At 50.3% G+C, this 24,105-nt stretch overlaps 1 protein-coding gene and 1 long non-coding RNA gene across 5 annotated transcripts in view; one reads left to right on the forward strand and one right to left on the reverse strand.

Annotated features, from left to right (window-relative positions):
• The window catches only part of LOC127580904 (SLAM family member 5-like), a 665,368-nt gene that overhangs the window by 520,769 nt on the left and 120,494 nt on the right, over positions 1-24,105 (forward strand). The gene's annotated exons all lie outside the window — the stretch shown is intronic.
• On the reverse strand, positions 15,271-17,566 carry LOC127580922 (uncharacterized). The gene is made up of 3 exons (XR_007957904.1): positions 17,285-17,566; positions 16,879-17,051; positions 15,271-15,486 (listed from the first exon to the last, which is right to left on the reverse strand). It is a non-coding gene; the product is annotated as an uncharacterized LOC127580922 (long non-coding RNA).

Here is a 24,105-nt window from a genome sequence, read left to right on the forward strand (position 1 = left end):
CAGTCTCTCTTCATAACTCAAGTCTTCCAGTCCTGTTAACATCCTGGTGAATCTTTCCTGCACCTGTTCCAGCTGAATGGCATCCTTCCTGTAGCTGGGCGACCAGAACTGCACACAGTGCTCCAGGTGCGGTCTCACCAATTCCATGTACAGTTGCAACATGATGTCCCAACTCTTGTACTCAGTGGTCCGGCCGACGAAGGCAGGTGTGCCAAACGCCTTTTTCACCACTACCTGTTTCACCACTTTCAGGGAACGATGTACCTACACCCCGAGGTCTCCCTGCTCTACAACACTGCAGGGCCCAACCATTTACTGTGTATGTCCTGCCCCAGTTTAATTTACCAAAATGCAACACCCGCACTTGTCTGAGTTAAATTACATCTGCCGTTCCTTGGGCTACTTTCCCAGTTCACCTAGATCTTGTTGCAATGTTAGACAACCATCCTCACTGTGCACTGCACCACCATTTGTGGTCATCGGCAAAGTAACGAACCATGTTAACTATATTGTCATTCAAACCATCCTATAGATGACAAACAACAGGGGGCCCAGCACCGATCCCTGTGGCTCACCACTGGCCACAGGCCTCCAGTCTGAATAACAACCCTCCAGTGCCACCTTCCGTCTCCTTCCACCAAGCCAATTTTATATCCAATTGGCTGGCTCACCCTGGATCCCATGTGATCTAACCTTCCAGACTAGCCAAACATGCGGCACTTGTCAAAAGCTTTGCTGAATTTCACGTAGACAATGTCCACTGCCCTGCCCTTGTCAATCTTCCTTGTTACCTCAAAAACTCAATCAAATCTGTGGGGCACGGATTTCCACACACAAAGCCATGCTGACGATCGCTAATTAGTCCTTGCCTTTCCAAATGCAGGTAGATCCTGTCTCTCAAAATCCCCTCCAGTTACTTTCCCACCACTGGCGTTAGGCTCACTGGCCTGTAGTTCCCCAGCTTGTTCTTGCAGCCCTTCTTAGACAAAGGCACAATGTTAGTTGTCCTCCAGTTATCTGGTACCTCACTTGTGGCGAAGGGTGCTGCAACTATCTCTGGCAGGGCCCATGCAATTTCTCCCCTGGCTTCCCACAATGTGCTGGGCTTCACTTGATCAGGCCCCGGGTATTTATCCACCCTAATATGTCTTAAGACCACCAGCAGTTCCTCCGTTGTAATGTGGATATGTCCCAATATGTTCATTTCCCTTAATTCCTTTGTTTCCATGACCTTCTCCATGGTAAATGTAGATGAGAAATATCCATTTAAGGCCTTGCCCATCTCCTGTGGTTCCACGTATAGATGACCACATGGATCCTAAGGGGACTTATTCTTTCCCTCATTACCCCCTTACTTTCAATATATGTGTGGAATTGCTTAGAATTCTCCTTTATCTTATTGCCAAAACTGTCTCATGTCCACTCTTTGCCCTCCCATTTCCCCTCTCAAGTGTGCTCCTACATCCCTTTTCTCCTCAAGGGACTCATTTGATCCCAGCTGCCTCTACCTGACATGTGCCACCTTCTCTTTCATGACCAGAGCCTCAATATTCCTCGTCAACCAGGGTTCCCTTGTCCTGCCGGCCTTGCCCTTCACTGTAACAGGAGCATGCTGTCCCTGAGCTCTCCCTCTCTCACTTTTCAAAGCCTCTCACATGCCAGATGTCCCTTTGCCAGCAAACAGCCTCTCCCAGTCAACCTTTGCATGTTCCTGTCTAATGCATTAAAAATTAGCTTTGCCCCAATTTAGGATTTTAACCTGTGGACCAGTCCGACCTTTTTCCATCACTATTTCAAAACTAATAGAATGATGGTCACTGGTCCCAAAGTGCTCCCCCACTGACACTTGCCCTGCCTCATTTCCCAACAGAAGGTCTGGTGTAGCCCCTCTCTAGTCGGGCCGTCTCCATGCTGTTTGAGAAAATATTCCTGGACATATTTAACAAGTTCGGCTGCATCCAAGCACTTTGCACTGTGGCAGTCCCAGTGAACGTAAGGGAAGTTGAAATCACCAACCATTACATCCCTGTATTTCTTACAGATATCTGTGATCTCCCAACATATTTGTTCTTTTAATTCCCACTAACTATTGGGGGGGGTCCTCTCATACCATCCCATCAAAATGACCACCCCCTTCTTAATTCTAGGTTCCACCCATGTTGCCTCATTGGCTGATCCCCCAAGAATATCCTCCCTAAGTAATGCCGTGATATTCAAAAATACAACTTCCTCTCCTCTCTTACCTCTGTCTCTATCACGCCTGCAGCATCTGTATCCTGGAAGATTGAGCTTCCAGTCCTGCCCCTCCCTCAACCATGTTTCTGTTGTGGCAAGAAGATGTTTTCCTGTCCCGGCAGCCTTATCAGCAGAGGGGAGGCACCAGCAGCATTTAAATGTTGTTTTGTTGGTATGGAAGGGAGGAAGCTTCAGTGGAGCAGACATTTTGGAGCGACTATTTTTGGAAGTGGCCATGTGTGTGCTGTCAGGTCTGTGTTTGAGTCCTAGTGCTGAGGTTTTAGTTCATGAGGTTTCAGTGAGAGGAGGCTGAGCAATGGAACAGGAAGAGGCTTTCCTCAGAATTTCTCTTTGTATTAGAGCAGCTGGGAGTTAGGGCAGTGGCATGTGCTCTCCTGCAGCATGTGGGAGATCAGGGAGACTCCCAGTGTTCCCGATGACGTCACCTGTGAGAAGTGCGCTCAGCTGCAGCTCCTGACCGACCTCGTGAAGGAACCAGAGCTGGAGTTGGACGTACTTCGGATCAGTCGGGACGCTGAAAGCATCATTGACAAGAGTTTCAGTGAGGTGGTCACATCTAGGGTGCAGTCAGTAGATGGGCGACCACCAGGAAAGGTCGAGGGAGCAGGCAGACAGTGCAGGGTTTCCCTCCCCCCTTTGGATACTGCTGGGTGGGGGGGGGAGGGGAATGTCCTAACAGGGCACAGCAGCATCAGCCAGGTCGGTGGCACTGTGGCCGGCTCTGAGGCTCAGTGGGGAAAGGTAACGTCAGGCAGAGCAATAGTGATAGGAGCCTCGATAGTTAGGTGGATAGCCAGGAGAATCTGTGGCTGCAAATAAGATGCCAAGATGGTGTGTTGCCTCCCTGATGCCAGGGTTAAGGAGATCTTGGAGCGGCTGCAGAACATTCTCAAGGTGGAGGGTGATCAGCCAGAGGGCGTGGTGCACATTGGCACCAACAACATGGGTAGAAAGGGGAAGAGGTCCCTGCACTGTGAGTATAGGGAGTTAGGAACGAGGCTGAAGAGCAGGACCTCCAAGGCAGTCATCTCTGGATTACTCCCGGTGCAACCTGCTGGTCAGGGCAGGAATAGAAAGATGGAACAGATGAATGTGTGGCTGAGGAGCTGGGGCAGGGGGCAGGGTTTCAGGTTCTTGCATCACTGGAACCTCTCCTGGGGGAGTATGACCTGTACAAGAGAGATAGGTTGCACCTTAACTGGAGGGGAACCAATATTCTGGCCGAGAGGTTCACTGGTGCTACTTGGGAGGGTTTCAACTAGTTTGGCAGAGGGATGGGAACCAGAGCACCAGGTCAGAAAGTGGAGGGGTCGAGAGGAAGGTAGATGTCATGACCAGTAAGATGGTAAGGGAGGACAGGCAGGAGCAAGGTAACAGACACGATGGGACGGATGGGTTGAGGTGTGTTAATTTTAATGCTAGGAGTATGATGGGCAAGGGTGATGAACTTAGAGCATGGATCAGAACATGGAACGATGACGTTGTGGCCATTACAGAGACTTGATAGAGGGAGGGACAGGACTAGATGCTTCACGTTCCAGGGTTTTGATGTTTTCGATAAGACAGAACGGGAGGTGGGGTGTGGGGTGTTTCACTATTACTGAGGAACAATATCACAGCTGCACTCAGAAGGGATGTAATGGACAGCTCATCCACTGTATGGGTGGAGCTAGAAAATAAGAAAGGGGCAATCACTCTGATGGGATTATACTACAGACCCCCCCAGTAGCCACTGGGACATTGAGGAGCAGATATGCAGGCAAATTAGGGAAAGGTGCAAACACAGCAGGTTTGTTGTCATGGGGGACTTCAACTTCCCCAATGTAGACTGGGAACTCCTTAGTGCAAGGGGGTCAAATGGGGCAGAAATTGTTCGATGCATTCAAGAGGGTTTCTAGAATGCACCCCTACATAATTCAGTTTGTAGATAGTCCAACTAGAGAAGGGGCCGACTCGAGAAGGGGTCATAGTCTCACGTCAGTGGTAGAGAAGATATTGGAGAGGGTTCTTCGGGATAGGATTATGAACGTGGTGTTGGGAAACGATCCTGGCCAGTGGGAGAACAGTGAGGGGACACCGATTACAACTCGATAAGTTTTAAGATGGCGATAGATGAGGATAAGTATGGACCTTGCGGGAGAGTATTAAATTGGAGCAGGGCAAATTATGAGAGCATCAAGCAGGAACAAGGGAAGGTTAATTGGGAACGGCTGTTTTTGGGCAAGTCCACCTCTGACATGTGGAGGGTGTTTAAAAACCAACTGCACAGAGTACAGGACAGGGATGTTCCAGTAAGAAGGAAGGACAAGGATGGCAAGTTCAGGGAACCTTGGATTACGAGAGAGGTGGTGAATTTAGGAAGGAAAAGGAAGCGATTGTAAGGTTTAAGAAGCTAAAATCAAACAGAGCCCTTGAGGATTATAACAAAGCTAGAAAAGACCTCAAGAAGAGAATAGGGAGAGCCAGAAGGGGTCACAAAAAGTCCTTCGCAAGTAGGATTAAAGAAAATCCCAAAGCATTCTGCACATACATCAAGAGCAAGAGAATAATGAGGGAGCGGGTAGGACCACTCAAGGGTAAAGGAGGGAACATGTGCTTGGAGGCAGAGGAGGTGGGCAAGGTCGGAAATGAGTATTTTGCTTTGGTGTTTACCAAGGAGAAAGGCATGATAAGTGAGAAGCATGATAATATGCTTCAGCATGTTCAAGAAAGAGGCGCTGTTGAGTCTCTTGGAAAAGTCCCCAGGGCTAGATGGGACATACCTGAGGTTACTGAGAGAGGCAAGAGATGAGATTGCTGGGATATTGACCAAGTTCTCATGTCCCCTCTAGCCACAGGCGAGGTTCCAGAGGACTGGCGAGTAACCGATGTTGTTCCGTCGTTCAAGATGGGACACAGGGATAACTATGGAAACTATAGACTGATGAGTCTCATCGTCAGCGGTAGGGAAGATATTGGAGAGGATTCTTCGGGATAGGAATTATAAACATGGTCTAATTAGGGACAGCCGGCGTCCCTTGACATCCAGGGTTCCCCGGTCTTGCTGTCATTTACTTCCACCCTCACAGGAACTCTTAGCAGTTCACATTTAAATGCTTCCCAGTTGTCGGCTGCAGACCCACCTGCAGTCAATGGACAACAGATGACTTCAACCTTTGCCAGCTCCTGCCTAATGACATTGAAGCCGGCCTTCCCACAGTCTTGATCCTTCACTTCTGGACCATCTTTCTCCCTTTCCAAACCACCTTGAAACTTACCGAGTGTATGGTCACTATTTCTAAAACTCCCACTGATACTCCAACCACTTGCCCAGCTACGTTCCCGTAGATTAGTTCCAGACCTGCCCCTTCTCCAGCAGGACCATCTGCACACTTTCTCAAAAAGCTTTCCTGGATACACTTAAAAAATTCCACACCTCGAACCTTTCACACTAAAATAGTCCCAGTTAATATCGGGGATGTAGAATTCCCACTCTGATGTAACCCAGGTACTCTTACTGCTCTCTGATTTGTCCATACAGCTGATCCCCTATCACATGCTGACCAATAGGAGGCCTGTAGTATACCCCCAGCAAAGTAATCGCCTCCTTTTTGTTCCCACGGTCAACCCATTTGGCATCATCTGAGGAGCCTTCTGGGACATCTCTTTCATTACTGCAGTGATGGACTCACTGATCAACAATGTTGATCAACATTACATCATACAGCAGAAGAACAGGCCCTTCGGCCCACGATGCCTGTGCCATCAATGATGCCGGTTTAAACTGCACATCTGCCTTCATGTCATCCATATCCCGAAGTCCCCTGCTTGTTTCTTTAAACATTGCCATTGTATCTGCTTCCATCACTTCCCCTGGCAGCATGTCCCAGGAGCCAACCACCCTCTGTGGAAAGCAACATGCCTCGCACATGCCCTTTGTACTCTCCACTTCTCAACTTAAACCCATGCCCTTTGAATGTTCGACATTTCCACCCTGAGAAAGACACTGACTACCCACCCTGTCTGCGCCTCTCATAAATTTATGTCCTTCTGTTGTTGCCCCTCAACCTCTGACTTTTCCGAGAAAACAATCCAAGTTTGTCCAAGCTCTTCTTACACCGATACTCTCCCGTCCAGGCAACATCTTGGTAAACTGCTTCTGTGTCCTCTCCAACAACTCCACATCCTTCCTGTAATGTGACCACCAAAAGCACACACAATACTTCAAATGTGGCCTAACCAAAGCTTTACGTTACTGCAACATGACTTCCGGACTTTCATACTCTGCACCTTGACTGATGAAGGTAAGTATTTCATATGACTTCTCCGCCACCCGATCTGTTGGTGTTGCCACTTCCAGGGAGCTGTGGACTTGCATTCTGAGATCCCCCTGTACGTCAATGCTCCTCAGGGTCCTGCCATTTACTGGGTTCTTTCCCCTTACATTTGACTTCCCAAAGTACAACACCTGACACTTGTCCAGATTAAGCTCCATCTGCCATTTCTCTGCCCACATTTCCAACTTGTTGAAACCCTGCTGAATCTTTGGACACCCTCCTCACAATCCACAACACCACCGATTTTTGCATTGTCTGCAAACTTACTGATCAGCCCACCGACATCGTTGTCCCAATCGTTTCTACAGATCACGAACAGCAGTGGTCCCAGCACTTGGGGAATAAACACCTTGCTGAGCTCACACCTCAGTCTGGGGAATTAACAAACAGTGCTCTGGGAAACAGTCGGAACAACTGGGATCACTGAACATGACAGACCAGGCCTTTGACCTGCGGATACAGTGGGATCTATTTAACTGTGACCCACAGATGCAGACCATTCAGCCCATCCACACCAGCCCCTCCCACCTCATCAGCCCATCCTTTCATTCCCTCCTCCCCGTGTGCTCAGCTCCTCCGGTCTCAGAGCCACGAGGTTCCCTATTGACATTTTGATCCTTCACAGCCCCTGGCCCAGTCTCTGGGGATGTAGTGGGAGTGTTCCCCAACCTGGCACTGCCTCAGCCAACTACACTGGGACCGTGACCCCCAGTTCTGGACACTGGCAGTCAGCGGGGTTCAGTAAACAGGGGAATGCACAGGATCTGCCCTCACCCAAAAATTAGGGGTGTTTTGGGAACCGGTGAAACCCGGGCCCCACCCACCCCGTGGCAGTCTCACTCACCGGACACCTCCAGTCAGACTCTCACCCGAGTCTGTGCCCTTGAACCTGCTGTAACAGTCACCTCAAAATCACCAGCGTTCCATCTCTGTTGATCAGGGATTTCCAGACTTCGGTTCCCGGGATGAAGTATTATCCATCGCTCCTCAGTAACAAAGGATCTCACTTTCCCCAATGAGGATGCTGCTGCTTGGGTGTAGATGACACTCGTTTCCATTCAACTGTAGTAACATTCTGTCCATGTTGGATCCCAGGAGGCAAGGAGGCCGAGTGTCCTACAGCTCCGTACACAGTGGAAGGGGGAGCCCCAGTCCCAGCTGAGGAGACAAGAGGAGGCAGTCAGCAGGTGAGCTCAGTGACTGGTAATTGGTATCGGTTTATTATTGTCACATGTACTCTGAGTCAGTGAAAAGCTTTTGTCTGCAGACCATCCAGACCGACCACTCCATACAAAAGTACATTGAGGTAGTAAAAAGGAAGAAAGACACGGAATGCAGAACATTGTGTTACAGTTACAGTGAAAGTGCCCTGCAGGGAGACAGTGAGGTGCAAGGGCCATGATGAAACTGAGAGACTGAGTTCATTTTTAGTGTCTCAGAGGTCCACTTGAGTCTTATAATAGCAGGTAGAAGTTGCCCTTGAGCCTGGTGGTGCGTGTTCTCAAGATTTTGTACCTTTTGCCCGATGGGAGGGGGAGAAGAGAGAACGGCCAGGATGGGAGGGGTCCTTGGCAGCTTTCCCAAGACAGAGGGAAGTGTAGACTGAGTCAATGGAGCGAAGGCTGGTTTGCGTGATGGACTGGGCTGCGTTCACAGCCCTTGGTGATCTCTTGCGGTCTTGGGCAGTGCAGTTGCCATCCCAAGCTGTGATACGTCCGGAGAGGATGCTTCCTGTGGTGTATCTGTGATAGTTATTGAGAGTCACCGGGGACATGTCAAATTTCCTTAACCTCCTGAGGAAGTGCTGTCTTGGCCATAGTGTCCGCAAGGCTTGACCAGGACAAATTGTTGGTGATATTGGTATTGGTATTGGTTTATTATTGTCACTTGTACTGAGGTACAGTGAAAAACTTGTCTTGCATTCCAATCGTACAGATCAATTCATTACACAGTGCACTGAGGTAGTACAGGGTAAAAACAGTGACAGAACACAGAGTAAAGTTTCACGGCTACAGGGGAGTGCATTGCAGGTACATAGAATTTAAATTTAAAAGAGTAGAACGATTACAGGAGAAGTAATGAGTAGATCTGCAGGGAGCAGCTTGCGACCAGTTGCCACACTCCGGCGTCATCTTTGAAGCTCTCAACCACCTCCACCTCGTGTGCTCCGTCCCGCTTCCTGAAGTCAATGAGGAAGAATCACAGACAGAGGAGGAGGCCATGCGGCCCATCGCCTGGCTCCCGGCCCTGTGAGGGAGCCAGCCCACAGTTCCTACATCGCACAGTGAGCCCACGGGGGGAACACGGTCAGGACAGGGGGGTGGGGTGGTGGGCACACACACATGGCAAATGTGAACTTGCCAAGTCAATGCTTCACGGAGGCTCAGTCGTGGGATCGCACTCGGCTGGACCTGGGCCCCAAAACCCTCCTCAGGAACCATTCACACACAACATGAGCCGTCTCTCAGAAATGCCCTCCCTGTTGCGCAGAGGTGTTCCCTGCACGGGCTGCTCCCGCGCACCGTCCACTTCCTCGCCCTCGTCTGCTCTGGTTGGGAGAGAGGGGCGTGATGACCAGAAGTTAGAGAAATCGATGTTGAAGCCATCAGGTTGGAGACGACCAAGGCGGAATATGAGGTGTTGCTCCTCTAGTCTACATCTGGCCTCAACCTGGAAGCAGAGAAGACCATGGACAGACATGTCAGTGTGGGAATGGGAAGTAGAATTAAAATGGCTGGCTACCTGGAGATCCTGGCTGTTCTGGCGGACAGAGCGAAGGTGCTCGACGAAGCGATCCCCCAATCCGAGTCAGGTCTCACTGGTGTAGAGGAGGCTGCACCGGGAGCACCGGATGCAATAAATGACACTGATGGATTCGCAGGTGAAGCGCTGCCTCAGCTGGAAGGACTGTTTAGGGCCCTGAATGGCGGTGAGGGAGGAGGTGTTGGGGTAGGTGTAACGCTCAGCATGGTTGCAGGGATAAGTGCCCCGAAGGTGATCCGTGGGAGGGACGAGCAGACAAGAGACCAACCTGACAGCATCAACACTGAATTCTCCAGCTTGCAGTAAGCACTCCCTTCTGCTCCCCCCTCCCCTTTTGTTTTCCTTGATCCCCGTGGCCCCCCTTACCCCTTCTCTTTCCCCTCCCCCACCCTCACGACCTGTCCATCACCCACACCTCCTCCCTCTGGTTCCCCACCTCCTTCCCTTTATTCCATGGTCCACTGTCCTCTCCTGTCATATTCCATCTTCTTCAGCCCTTTGCCTCCTCCACCCATCACCTCCCAGCTTCTCGCATCATCCTCATTCCCGCACCCCCCCCCCCCCACCTCCCTACCTTCCCCCTTGAGTGAGGAGGATTGTCTTAGATTACAGAGTGATACTGATCGGATGTGCGGTTGGGCAGAACAAAGGCAGATGCAGTTTAATCCTGACAAGTGCAAAGTGATGCATTTAGGAGAGCCACATAAGGGAAGGACAGATACAGTAGAGACCGAAGGAGTGTTGATGAGCAGAAGGGGGTATGATTTTATCGAGGTATCGTAAATCATTTGGGAGAAAGATAAGATAGATGGTGACTATTCCATCCAGGGCAGGGAAGGCTAACGTTAGAGGGCTCAGATTTAAGGTGAGAGGGAAGGATTTAAAAGGGATCTGGGGGGAAGTTTTTTCACACAGATGGTGGTGGGTATGTGGAACAAACTGCCAGAGGACGCTGCAGAGGCAGGTACAGTCACAGTGTTTGAAAAGTATTCAGGCAGGAACATGGACCAAAGAGGTTTAGCGGGGTATGGGCCAAACACAGACAAATGGAACGAGCTCAGATAGACATCTTGGTCGGCATGGACGTTGGGCTGAAGGGCCTGTTCTTGTGCTGTATAACTCTATGACTCTGAGTACCTTGGGTTGCATGTCCAGAGATTCCTGAATGTGGCAACGTGCATCACTTTGCACTTGTCAGGATTAAGCTGCACTTGCCTTTGCAGGTCGGTAGGTCAGATGGTGAAGGCGCCTTGTGGAAGCTTGTCTTCATTAGCTGGCGCATGGAATGTAAGAGCTGGTATGTCATGTTACAGTTCCATAAAACATTGGTCTGGTCACAGCTGGAGCACTGCGTGCAGGTCTGGTCCCCACACCACGGGAAGGAGGTGACTGCATTGGAGAGGGTGCAGAGGAGATTCACCGGGATGTTGCCTGGAATGGAGCGAATCAGTTATAAGGGGACATTGGATAGGAGGAGGCTTTGAGGCGGGTATATAAAATTACAAAGGGGATCGACAGGGTACACAGTAAGAATCGTTTCCCCATGGTGGGGGTGTCTAAAACAAGAGAGCCTGGGTTTAAGGTGAGAGGTAGGAGGGTCAGAAGGGATCTGAGCAGAGAACTTCTTCACCCAGAGGGTTGTTGGGGCCTGGAACACACTGTCCAAGGCAAAGACTCTCACCATGTTTGAGAAGCATCTGGACAAGCACTTGAACCGCCAAAGTGTGGAAGCTATTGGAGAAAATGCTGGGAACTGGGACGTATCAGTAAGTGGAACATCAACATGTACGTGGTGGGTAGAAGGGCCTGTTTCTGCAACATACGACGGTGACTCTGTCACTGGGAAAGAAGATTTAAAAAGACAAGCTTAAGTTGCAGAAAAGGTGGCGGGTGGAAGGGATGAGACAGGGGGAACATTCCTTCCCCCGTCCCATCCTTCCATCTGCGGCAGGGTGAGACCTGGTCAGATGGGTGTGTGGGGCAGTCAGAGGATGAGCCTGCCTCGTCTGTGTCCTGTGTTGCTGGTATCAGTCGATCAGGCTGTAATAGTCGAGAGAGGAAAAACTGAGCCAAAGTCACAAATGGATCATAGAACATAGAACACAACAGCACAGTACAGACCCTTCGGCCCACAATGTTGTGCCAACATTTTATCCTGCTCTAAGATCTATCTAACCCTTCCGTCTCACATAGCTCTCCATTTTTCCATCGTTCATGTGTCTAAGAGTCTCCTAAATATCCTTAATGTATCTACCCCCACAACCACTGCAAGCAGTGTGTTCCACGCACCCACCACTCTCTGTGTAAAAAACTTACCCCTAATATCCCCTTTATATCTTCCTCCAATCACCTTAAAATTATGTCCTCTCGTGTTAGCCATTGTCGCTCTGGGAAAAAGTCTCTGACTGTCCACTCGATCTATGCCTCTTATCATCTTGTACACCTCTATCAAGTCACATCTCATCCTCCTCCTCTCCAAAGAGAAAAGCCCGAGCTCACTCAACCTATCCTTATAAGACATGCTCTCCAATCCAGGCAGCATCCTGGTGAATCTCCTCTGCACCCTCTCTAAAGCTACCACATCCTTTCTATAACGAGACGACCAGATCTGAACACAATACTCCGTGTGGTCTAACCAGAGTTCTATAGAGCTGCAACAAAACCTCGCGGCTCTTGAACTCAATACCCCGACTAATGAAGGCCAACACTTCATACGCCTTCTTAACAACCCTATCAACCTGCGTAGCAACCTTGAGGGATCTATGGACGTGGACCCCAAGATCCCTCTGTTTCTCCACACTGCTAAGAGTCAGATTTTAATGATGGACTCTGGTTCTAGAGCAGTGAGATGTGTGTCAGCCATGTCACAGTACTCAGTGTGCAAAGGCCTTTCAGCCCATCGTGGTCATTTGCTGACCATCTGCTAGCTCACACCCTGAAGCAGAATGTACCGATCCCTTTCTCTCTCCCTCTCTCTCCCACACACACTTTCAAACTTGGCTTGGTGACATAAGACAGAGGAGAGCAGTGGAGGAGAGTTATTCTGACCGGAGGTCTGTGAGCAGTGGTGTGCCACAGGGATAAGTGCCGGGACCTCCGTTGTTTGTGGTGTATATAAACGATTTGGACAAAGATGTAGGTGGCTGATTAATAGTTTTAGAGACAACATAAATCTTGGTGGAGCTGTGGATGGTGACGAACGGTGTCAAAGGATACAGCAGGATACAGGCCAGTTGGAAATGTGGGCAGAGAAATGGCAGATGGAGTTTAACCCGGACAAGTGTCAGGTGTTGCGCTTTGGGAGGTCAAATGTAAGGGGAAAGTACCCAGTAAATGGCAGCACCCCGAGGAGCATTGACGTACAGAGGGATCTCGTGGTGCAAGTCCACAGCTCCCTGAAAGTGGGAACACCAGTGGATGGGGCGGTAAAGAAGGCATTTAGCATGTTTGCTTTCACTGGTCGGGTTGCTGAGTATGAAAGTCGAGAAGTCATGTTGCAGCTGTATAACGTTGTTCAGGCCACATTTGGAGCACTGCGTGTGGTTCTGGTGCTGCATTACAGGAAGGGCGTGGAGGTGTTGGAGAGGGTGCACAAATTCACCAAGAACTTGTCTAGATTACAGAGTATTAGCTTTCAGGGGAGGCTGGACAAACATGGACTTTTCCTCTGGAGTGTCGGAGGCTGAGGGGTGACCTGATAGAGATTTATAAAACAATCAGAGACAGAGACAGGGTCGTTAGTCTTTTTTTTTCCCAGGGAGAAATATCAAGAACTAGAGGGCATTGCTTTAAGTTGAGTAGGGGAAAGTTTAAAGGAGATTTACGAGGCATGGTTTTTTTTACACAGAGAGTGGTGGGTGCCTGGACCATGGGGCCAGGTGAAGTGGTGGAAGCAGATACAATAGCAACGGCGAAGAGGCACTTAGACGGGTTATCATGTAGGGAATGGAGGGACAGGGACCATGTGCAGGCATCATGGTCAGCACAGACGCTGTGGGCCGAAGGGCCTGTTCTTGTGCTGCACTGTTGGATGTTCTCTGTTCTTCTCAGTTCCTTGAGCGCTGTCCAATCTCGACCAGTCTGTCCATCTGTCAGCGTCCAAACTCTTTCTCCCTGTGCCCCTGCTGTTCCCCTTCTCTCTTGGCTTTATTCATGTTGTCTCCTGGTCTCTCAAAATATTTCATCTCTCTCTGCTGATCCATCTGTCCTGTCTTCGTCCATGTTTGTTCTCTCTCTCCCTCTCCCTCTCTCCTCCCCCCCCCCCCCCCCCTCTCTCTCTCTCTCTCTCTCTCTCTCTCTCTCTGAGGTGGGAGAGGCTCAGAACACTTCTGCTGAACAATTACAGAGAAGTGTGAATGGGGTGCAAAAGTCTGCAGAGCAAGTAAACCAATACTTTGGTCATACGCAGAGGGTATAATTCACTTCCAGAAATACCAGAGAAACGTGCAAAGGTAAAGAGGAATTATAGTTCAGTGGTTAAAAAAGTGCTGGAGAAAGGAATGGGAGGGAAAGGTAATAAATCCCCAGGGCCTGATGATCTGAGCACTGAAGAGGGAGCGCTGGAAACTGTGGGTGCATCGGTTATCGTCTTCCAGAATCCTGCAGGTCATGGAACAGTTCCCGGGGATTGGAGAGTGGGAAATATAACCCCACTATTTATAACAGGAGGGAGGGAGAAAGCAAGGAACAGCAGGGTGGTTCACCTAACATCAGTGGTGGGGAAATTGCTGGAGGCTGTTACTGAACATGTGATAATAAAACCCTTGAAAACTATCAGCTGGATTAGACAAAATCAGCACGTTCTTCTGGAAGGGAAATTGTGTTTGACAAACCTATCAGAGATTTTTCGAGGATGTAACTTGTGGAATAGATAAGGGAGAACCAGTGGATGGGATGTATTGACGTTTACAGAAAGCCTTTGATGAAGTCCCACATAAAAGTTTAATGTGAAAAATTAAAGCACAATGGGATGGAAGGAATTTCTGGCATGGATTGAAAACTGGTTGACAGGTGAAAAACAGAGAATGGGAATGAATGGGTCTTTGTCTGGGTGTCAGACTGTGCAGGGATCAGTGTTTGGGCTCCACCACCAGTACACAACATTGAGGGGTAGAGATGGGATATTTACCCAGAGCAGAGGTATCCAGAACTAGACGGCTTGGTTTAAGGTAAGGGTAGGAGATTTAGAGGAGATCTGAGGAGGAATCCCAAAGGGTGTTTGGGATCTGAAACCCACTGTCTGTGTGGGTGGTATATGTCGATTTTCCAACAACATTGAAGTATCCATACCAGCATTTAAATTACCAAGACACAGAGGCCAGAGACCAAGTGCTGGGAAATGGGATCAGTGTGGATGGGGACTTGATGGTCAGCATGAACCTGGTGGGCTGAAGGGCCTGTGTCTGTGCTCCAGAAGCTAAAATAGGAGGATCTGGTACAAGGAGTCGTGCAGTGCTGGTCTGAGGAAATAGATGAGCTTCTATGCAACTCCTTCGAGTCAGTGGACTGCTCCATGTTCAAAGACTCAGTAGCCAACATAGATGAGTATGCCACCACCATCACAGACTTTATCAGCAAGTGTGTGGAGGACTGTGCACCAGGGGTCAATCCGGGTGTTCCCAAACCGGAAACCACGGATGAACCGGAAGATCCACTCCCCACTTAAGTCCAGCTCTGTGGCACTCAAATCAGGTAACCCTGACCTGTACAAGAAATGGAGATAAAGCCATCAGGGAAGCCAGGAGACAAAACCAGTCCAAACTCCAGTCCCAGACCAGCCATCTGTTGTGGCAGGGCTTATATGCTTTAACAGGCTACAAAATGAATTCGGGCAGCATCGCTGACAAAAGCACATCCCTTCCCGATGAGCTAAACACATTCTATGCACGTTTTGAACAGAAGGGGAATGGAATGTCACAACCCACCCTGACAGTCTCCAATGCACCTGTACCCACAGTCGCCGTTGCAGATCTCGGATCAGTCTTCCGGAGAGTGAATCCAGGGAAAGCATCTGGCATGAAAGGAGTCTCTGGCCGTGTCCTTAGATCCTGTGCAGGTCAGCTGGTGGGGGCATTTGCAGACATATTTAACATCTCCCTGCTTCAATCTGAGGTTCCCACCTGCTTTAAGAAGGCCGCTATCCTACCGGTACCTAAGAAAAACAAGGTAACGTGCCTTAATGACTACAGCCCGGTGGCTCTGACATCCACAATCATGAAGTGTTTCGAGAGGCTGGTCATGGCACGCATCAGCTCCAGTGTTTCAGACAACCTTGGCCCACTGCAATTCGCCTGCCGTCGAAGCAGGTCCATGCTGGATGCCACCTCCCTGGCCCTACACTCAGCTCTGGCGCATCAGACAGTAAAGACACCTCCATTAGACTATTGTTCATTGACGACCGCTCCACTTTCAATACTATAATTCCAAGCAAACTCGTCTGCAAATTCCCAAGTCCTGGGACTCGACACCTCCCTTTGCAACTAGATCCTTGACTTCCTGACCAACAGACCGCAATCAGTAAGGATAGGCAGCAACATCTTCACCATGATTATCCTCAACACTGGTGCCCCACAAGGCTGCGTCCTCAGCCCCCTACTCTACTCCCCATACACTCACAACTGCGTGGCCAGATTCTGCTATTCCTCCATCCGCAAGTTTGCAGATGATACCACTGTAGTGGGCCAAATCTCAAATAACGATGAATCAGAGTACAGGAGGGAGATAGAGAGCCTAGTGACATGGTGTCATGACAACAACCTTTCCTCAATGTTAGCAAATCTAGAGAGCTGGTCATTGACTTCAGGAAGGGGGGCGGTGTACATCCTCCTGTTTGCATCAGTGGTGATGAGATTGAAATGGTTGACAGACTCATGGTCCTAGGAGTGAACATCACCAATAACCTGTCGTGGTCCAATCAGGACAGGCTATTGGTGAGGTTCACTCCAACGACCAGGAAAGTGAACCAGTCCCTCTGCTCCCTCAGAGGGTTAAAGAAATTCACTGTGTCCCTGTTGACCCTCACCAATTTTTATAGGTTCACCATAGAAAGTGTCCTATCCAGATGCATCACAACTCTGCCCAGGACTGCAAGAAACTGCAGAGAGTTGTGGACACAGCACAGCACATCACGGAAACTGGCCTCCGCTCCACGGACTCTGTCTACACTGCCTCAGTAAACAGCCAACATAATCAAAGTCACCCACCCCAGACATTCTCTCTTCTCCCTTCTCCCCAGGCAAAAGATACAGAGGCTTGAAATCATGTACCACCAGGCTTAAGGACAGCTTCTATCCTGCTGTTACATTACTATTGAACGGTTCTGTAGTCCCTCATCCTCACAATCTACCTCATTATGACCTTGCACCTTATTGTCTGCCTGCACTGCACTTTCTCTGTAACTGTAACACTTTATTCTGCATTCTGTATTGCTTTTCCCTTGTACTACCTCGATGCACTGATGTGATGAAATGATCTGTACGGATGGCATGCAAAACAAAGGTTTTCACTGTACGTCAGTACATGTGACAATAATAAACCAATTTACCAATTTATAGCAGGGTAGGAGTTCCTCAGGGCAGTGTCCTGGGCCCAACCACCTTCAGCTGCTTCATCAGTGACCTTCCTTCCATCCCAAGGTCAGAAGTGGGGATGTTCATTGCTGGCGGCACAATGTTCAGTTCCATTCACACCTCAGCAGGTGAAGCAGCCCGTGCCTGCCTGCAGCAAGACCCAGACAACATTCAGTCACTGGCTGAGAAGTGGCAACCAACAGTCACACTACACTTCGAGCATGCACTGACCATCTCCAACAAGAGAAGGTCATTGAATGTCCTGCGTCCACTTTCCCATCACCCACGTCCCACCATCACCATCCTGGGCTCACTATCGACCAGAAAATCAACTGGACCGGACACATAAACACCGTGGTGAGAGCAGCAGGTCAGACTCACCTCCTGACACCCCAAGGCCTCTCCCCCATCTCCAAGGCACCAGCCAGGACTGTGATGGAACACTCTCCACTGCCTGGGTGGCTGCAGCTCCAGCAACTCTCGAGAAGTTCAACACCGTCCAGGACAAAGCAGCTGGTCAATCGGCTCCCCGTCCACCTCCCTGAACACTCGGTCCCTCCACTGCCCTGAACACTCACCCCCTCCACCACCCTGAACACTCCACAGTGAGGTCACTCGCTAACCATCTGCTACCCCCACACCCTGAAACAGGATGCATTAATCCCTCTGTACCTCATTCCCTCACACATTCCACCAAGTCCCCCTTGGCCTTTTGTGCAGTCACCAAGTAACCGACCAGCGCAACAATGGAATGTGGAAGGAATCACGCGCGCACACTCTTTCTTTGCCTCAGTTCTCTGAACCCCGTCCTTTCTCTACTCCCTCTCTGTCAATGTCTTTACACGCTTTCTCCCTGTGACCCTGCAGTTTACCTTCTTGTATGGTTTCTTTACATTGTCTCCTGTTGCTCAATATATTTCGTCTCTCTCTGCTGATCTATCTGTCCTGTCTTCGTCCATGTTTGCTCTCTCTCTCTCTCTCTCTCTCTCTCTCTCTCTATATCTCACACACACATTCAGTGAGGACAGGAGTTGGATTCTGTTAATTTTATTTTCTGTTGATAATCTAATGGGTCTGCCTCGGGAAAAAATTTCCCACTGTCTACCTGATCTGTACCCCTCAATGTTGTGTACTGGTGGTGGGGCCCAAACCCTGATCTCAGCGCCATCTGACACCCAGACAAAGACCCATTTATTCCGATCTGTCATCCAATTCGAAATCCATGCCAGAAATTCCTTCCATTCCGTTGCGCTTTAATTTTTCACATTAAACTTTAATGTGGGGCTTCAATCAAAGGCTTTGCGCAAACCCCAATACATCCCATCCACTGATTCTCCCTTATCCATTCCGCAAGTTACATCCTCGAAAAATCTCTGATAGGTTTGTCAAACACAATTTCCCTTCCCGAAGAACGTGCTGATTTTGTCGAAACCCCTTGATAGTTTCCAAGGGTTTTATTATCACATTGCCTCCAGCAGTTTCCCCAGAACTGATGTCAGGCGAACCACCCTGTGGTTTCTGTTTCCTCTCCTGTTATAAATAGTGCAGTTTATATTTCTCACCCTCCAATCTCGGGGAACTGATCCCTGAACTGCAGTCACTGGGGTACACTGTCCCCACACACCCAGTCACTGGGGTACACTGTGCTCCACTCACTCAGTCACTGGGGTACACTGTCCCCACACACCCAATCACTGAGGTACACTGTCCCCCACACACCCAGTCACTGGGGTACACTGTCCCCCACACACCTAGTCACTGGGGTACACTGTCCCCCACACACCCAGTCATTGGGGTACACTGTGCTCCACTCACTCAGTCACTGAGATATACTGTCCCCACACACCCAATCACTGGGGTACACTGTCTCCCACACACCCAGTCACTGCAGTACACTTGCCGCCCACACACCCGGTCACTGGGGTACACTGTGCTCCACTCACTCAGTCATTGGGGTACACTGTCGCCCACACACTCAGTCACTGGGGTACCCTGTTCCCACACACTCAGTCACAGGGGTACATTGTCCCTCACACACCCAGTCACTGAGGTACACTGTCCCCCACACACCCAGTCACTGGGGTACACTGTCCCCCACACACCCAATCACTGGGGTACACTGTCCCCCACACACCCAGTCACTGGGGTACATTGCCCCCCACACACCCAGTCACTGGGGTACGCTGCCCCCCACACACCCAGTCACGGGGTGCCCTGTCCCCCAGGTGTGTCGCTGGTGCCCTGTGTACTGTGAGTACCAATCCTCTCGGCTCCTTGTTTCTGTGGCCCCTGATGACACTGAGAACTCCGGACTAGGTATCCATGGTCCAAATGGGGATCTGATTACACCCCCAGCATCAAGTGGTCACAGATCATTTAACGACCAATGAAAATGGCAGGCAAGTAGAACAGCAAGATCCCATAAACAGCAGTGCAGCAGTGCTCACTGACTCTCTTCTGGTGACGTTTGAGGAGAGATGAAGCAGATTGGGACCATTCTCTCTGGAGTTTAGAAGAACGAGAGGTGATCTCACTGAGACGTCCAAACTCCTTCCAGGGCTTGACAGGGTGGGTGTGGGGAGGGTGTTTCCCCCGGCCGGCGGGGGGGGGGGGGAGGGTCTCGAACCAGGGGTCACAGAATGAGGAGTCGACCGTTCAGGACAGAGATGGGGAGACCTTTCTTCACCCAGAGGGGGGAGTCTGTGCAATTCTCTCCCCCAGAGGCTGTGGAGTCTCATTTGGGGGGGGGTGGGTAAGGGCCAGGAGTTCCTTTCACAGAAACACTCTCATCAGAGAGTTTGCTCTTGATATCAGGCGTTGTGGCTCTCTGTTTGTGATCGCCCCCCTCTCCAGCCTGCCTCTCTGTCTCACCCCGTGCCTCCACATTCATGTCACATGAGCGGACTGCTCACCAACATGGACCCACTGGGAGAAGAAGCCTCCTGCCGTCGACCACCCATCTACCGTTCCCTGAGAAAGATGAACACTGGGCGACGGCTGATCTGTCCCTGGCTGACTCTCTCCACCTCAGTCCATGAGTTTTGTTAAAAGCAAGTCTTTGTGTTTCACTTCTCTCTCTCCGGAGTCTTTGTTATTTTCTGACTGGGGCATTTCTGGATCCCACATTTCCAGGAGAGAGACTGCAGAGAGGAGACACAGAGTGAAGCTCCCTCTACACTGTCCCATCACACACGCCCAGGGCATGGGTCAGACACAGAGTGAAGCTCCCTCTGCACTGTCCCATCACACGCTCCCAGGGCACGGGTCCTGGTTTGTTTGCTCTTGGACCTGGTGGTCATTCACCCGGTGGCCGTTCATGGGTCCAGGTGACAGGCAGTGAAGGGCTCTGCCCAAGCCAACTGCCTGCCCCACCTCTATGGTTATGTCCCTGGATAGGGAGCACGTGGTATCCACGGGTACGATGGAGCTCTTCCGGGACCAGTAGGTGGCGCAGGGGCTTGATTGTTGTAATTTGAGGTCATTGATTGTAAAGTGTGTGAATCGCTGAATATTGAAGTAATGTAGTCATGGGATGCTGTCATCACAGTGTAAATCTCACTTAAAGTGGAAATGGGTTAGACACAGAACAAGAGAAGCTCGGTGAAGTCTGGTTGCTGGAAAATGAAAGGAGGTCAGTCTGTGAACCACACAACCAGCCTGCTGCTAATTCTGGAAACTGAGCTTGAAAAATTGATGGCCGGGTACTCAAGAAATGACGAAGGGTGTGGAAGGGCTGTGGAACTGAGGGGAGGTGGCACAAGAGGGCAGGGAACCCAGGATCTGGTATCAGACTCAGTGTGAACACCGACAGTGTCACAACACAGCCCGGACCACACACAGTGTAAACACCGACAGTGTCACAACACAGCCCGGACCACAGACAGTGTGCACACCGACAGCGTTACAACACAGCCCAGACCACACACAGTGTAAACACCAACAGTGTCACAACACAGCCCGGACCACAGACAGTGTACACACTGACAGTGTCACAACACAGCCCGGACCACACACAGTGTACACATCGACAGTGTCACAACACAGCCCGGACCACACACAGTGTAAACACCAACAGTGTCACAACACAGCCCGGACCACAGACGGTGTACACACCGACAGTGTCACAACACAGACCGGACCACAGACGGTGTACACACTGACAGTGCTACAATTTGTGTTGCATTTGGAGAAGCATAGGCTGATTAGGGGCAGTCAGCATGGCTTTGTGAGGGGGAGGTCATGCCTCACGAGCCTGATTGAATTCTTTGAGGATGTGACAAAGCACATTGATGAAGGTAGAGCAGTGGATGTGGTGTACATGGATTTTAGTAAGGCATTTGATAAGGTTCCTCATGGAAGGCTCATTCAGAAAGTCAGGAGGCATTGGATCCAGGGAAACTTGGCTGTGTGGATTCAGAATTGGCTCGCTCATAGAAGACAGAGGATGGTTGCAAATGGAGCGTATTCTGCCTGGAGGTCGGTGACCAGCGGTTCCGCAAGGATCTGTTCTGGGACCCCTGCTCTTTGTGATTTTTATAAATGACTTGGATGAGGATGTGGAAGGGTGGGTTAGTAAGTTTGCTGATGATACAAAGGTTGGTGGTGTTGTGGATAGTGTAAAAGGTTGCTGTACGTTACAACAGGACATTGACAGGATGCAGAGCTGTGCTGAGAAGTGGCAGATGGAGTACAACCCAGAAAAGTGTGAAGTGATACACTTTGGAAGATCAAATTTGAAGGCAGAATAAAAGGTTAATGGCAGGACTCTCAGCAGTGTGGAGGAACAGAGGGATCTTGGGGTCCACGTCCATAGATCCCTCAAGGTTGCCACGCAGGTTGATAGGGTTGTTAAGAAGGTGTATGGTGTGTTGGCCTTCATTAGTCAGGGTATTGAATTCAAGAGCTGAGAGGTAATGTTGCAGCTCTATAAAACTCTGGTTAGACCACACTTGGAGTATTGTGTTCAGTTCTGGTCGCCTCATTATAGGAAGGATGTGGAAGCTTTAGAGAGGGTGCAGAGGAGATTTACCAGGATGCTGCCTGGATTGGAGAACATGTCTCATGAGAATAGGTTGAGTGAGCTAAGGCTTTTCTCTTTGGAGAGAAGGAGGATGAGAGGTGACTTGATAGAGGTGTACAAGATGATAAGAGGCATAGATTGAGTGGACAGTCAGAGACTTTTTCCCTGGACAACAATAGCTAACTCGAGAGGGCATAATTTTAAGGTGATTGGAGGAAGGTATAAGGGGGATGTCAGAGGTAAGTTTTTTACACAGAGAGTGGTGGGTGCGTGGAACGCTCTGCCAACTGAGGTTGAGGGGGCAGATACATTAGGGACATTTGAGACACTCTTAGGTAGGCACATGAATGATAGGAAATGGATGGCTGTATGGGAGGGAAGGGTTAGATAGATGTTAGAGAGGGATAAGATGTCGGTACAATATCGTGGGCCGAAGGGCCTGTACTGTGCTCTAATGTTCTAATTTGTATAACACAGACCGAACCACAGACAGTGTAAACACCAACAGTGTCACAACACAAACCGGACCAGAGACTGTCGGTCAAGTCTGAAATTTGAAAATGATTGGAAGGACGGAAAAATTTTCCAGCTTCATGTAACCCCGTGTTCCTGCCCCCTCTCTCCTCCCGATCCTCCTGCAGTCCTCCTATTTTTGTCCTCTTTCCAATACCCTCCTCCGGCTCCCCAGCACCCACTTTCTCCCCCCGCCTCCTCTCACCCTGTCTCCTGTGAGGGTTTTCATCCCACAATATCTGAAATGTCCTCCGTTTTCAGGAAGCACGGCTTCCCTTCTGCTGTGGTTGGTGGAGCCCGTGGTCTCATCTTCTCTGTTTCTTGTACTTCGGCTCTCACCCCGCCTGCCCCCCAGACAGAACAAAGATCCCCAGGTCCTCACCTGTCACCCTATGAGCCTCCGGATCCAACACAGCATCCTTTGTCATTTCCACCAACTACAAGAAGATCCCACCACCATCTTCTCCTCCCTCCCCCTTGCCACCTTCCATGGGGACCACTCCCTCCTTGACTCCCTGGTCCACTCATCCCTCCCCACCCACCCCTCCCTGACCCCTGGCACGTTCCCCTGCAGTCTCAGGAGGTGCAACACTTGTCCTCACACCTCGTCCCTCACCACCATTCAGTGACCTAAACGGTCCTTCCAGGTGTGGCAAAGATTCAACCTCCACCCTCATCTCCTGCATTCGGTGCTCCTGATGTGGCCTCTTCGACGTCGGCAAAACCAAGCACAGACTGGACGACCGTTTCACAGACCACCGACGTTCAGTCTGCAGTGGCCATCCCGAGCTCCCAGTTTGCAGACCGTTTCAATTCTCCTTCCCATTCCCACAGCAACGTGTCCATCCTTGGCCTTCCCTACTGCCAGGGTGAGGCCCAACACAAACTGGAGGAACAGCACCTCACATTCATCCTGGGTAGTCAAACGCCCAATGGCGTGTGCCCAATTTCCCCCTTCACCACATCCCCCTCCCCAATCCTCCTTGTCGTCCCATTTCTGTCCCCTTTCCCAGCTCCCCATCACCCATCTTTGAACCCTTCTCCCCCTCCTTGTTCCACCCACCCACTCCACCCACAGGTTCCCCTCCCCCTCCCCTATCTGGTTCTGGTCCCACCTGCCATGCGCCTCTCCCCTAATGGTTCCCATTCTCACCTCCTCTGCTTACCAGTGTCCAGCACTGGTGGCCCTTTGTGTTCCTGCTCAGCTCCCTCCAGCAGCCATCTCCAACCTTCACCCTCCCCTGCCTCCACCTCGCTCCATCTGCTTCCCAATATTATTTTCCCTCCCTCTTCGTCTGTCCCGAACCGCCACCACCTGCCCCTCATCTTACACCCCTCCTCTGGGCAGGCACAGTAGTCTGGGCAGGCACAGTAGTGTGGCGGTTAGCATAACGCTGTTACAGCACCAGTGACCTGGGTTCAATTCCGTCCGCTGTCTGTAAGGGGTTTGTATGTTCTCCCCGTGTCTGCATGGGTTTCCTGCGGGTGCTCTGGTTTCTTCCCACATTCCAAAGGTGTACGGGTTAGGAAGTTGTGGGCATGCTATGTTGGTGCTGGAAGTGTGGCGACACTTGCAGGCTGCCACCAGAACACTCTACACAAAAGATGCATCTCACTGTGTGTTTTGATGTACGTGTGACTAATAAAGATATCTTATCTTATTGTATCT

Source organism: Pristis pectinata, chromosome 20 (genome assembly GCF_009764475.1).
Source record: "Pristis pectinata isolate sPriPec2 chromosome 20, sPriPec2.1.pri, whole genome shotgun sequence".
Lineage (NCBI taxonomy): Eukaryota > Metazoa > Chordata > Chondrichthyes > Rhinopristiformes > Pristidae > Pristis > Pristis pectinata.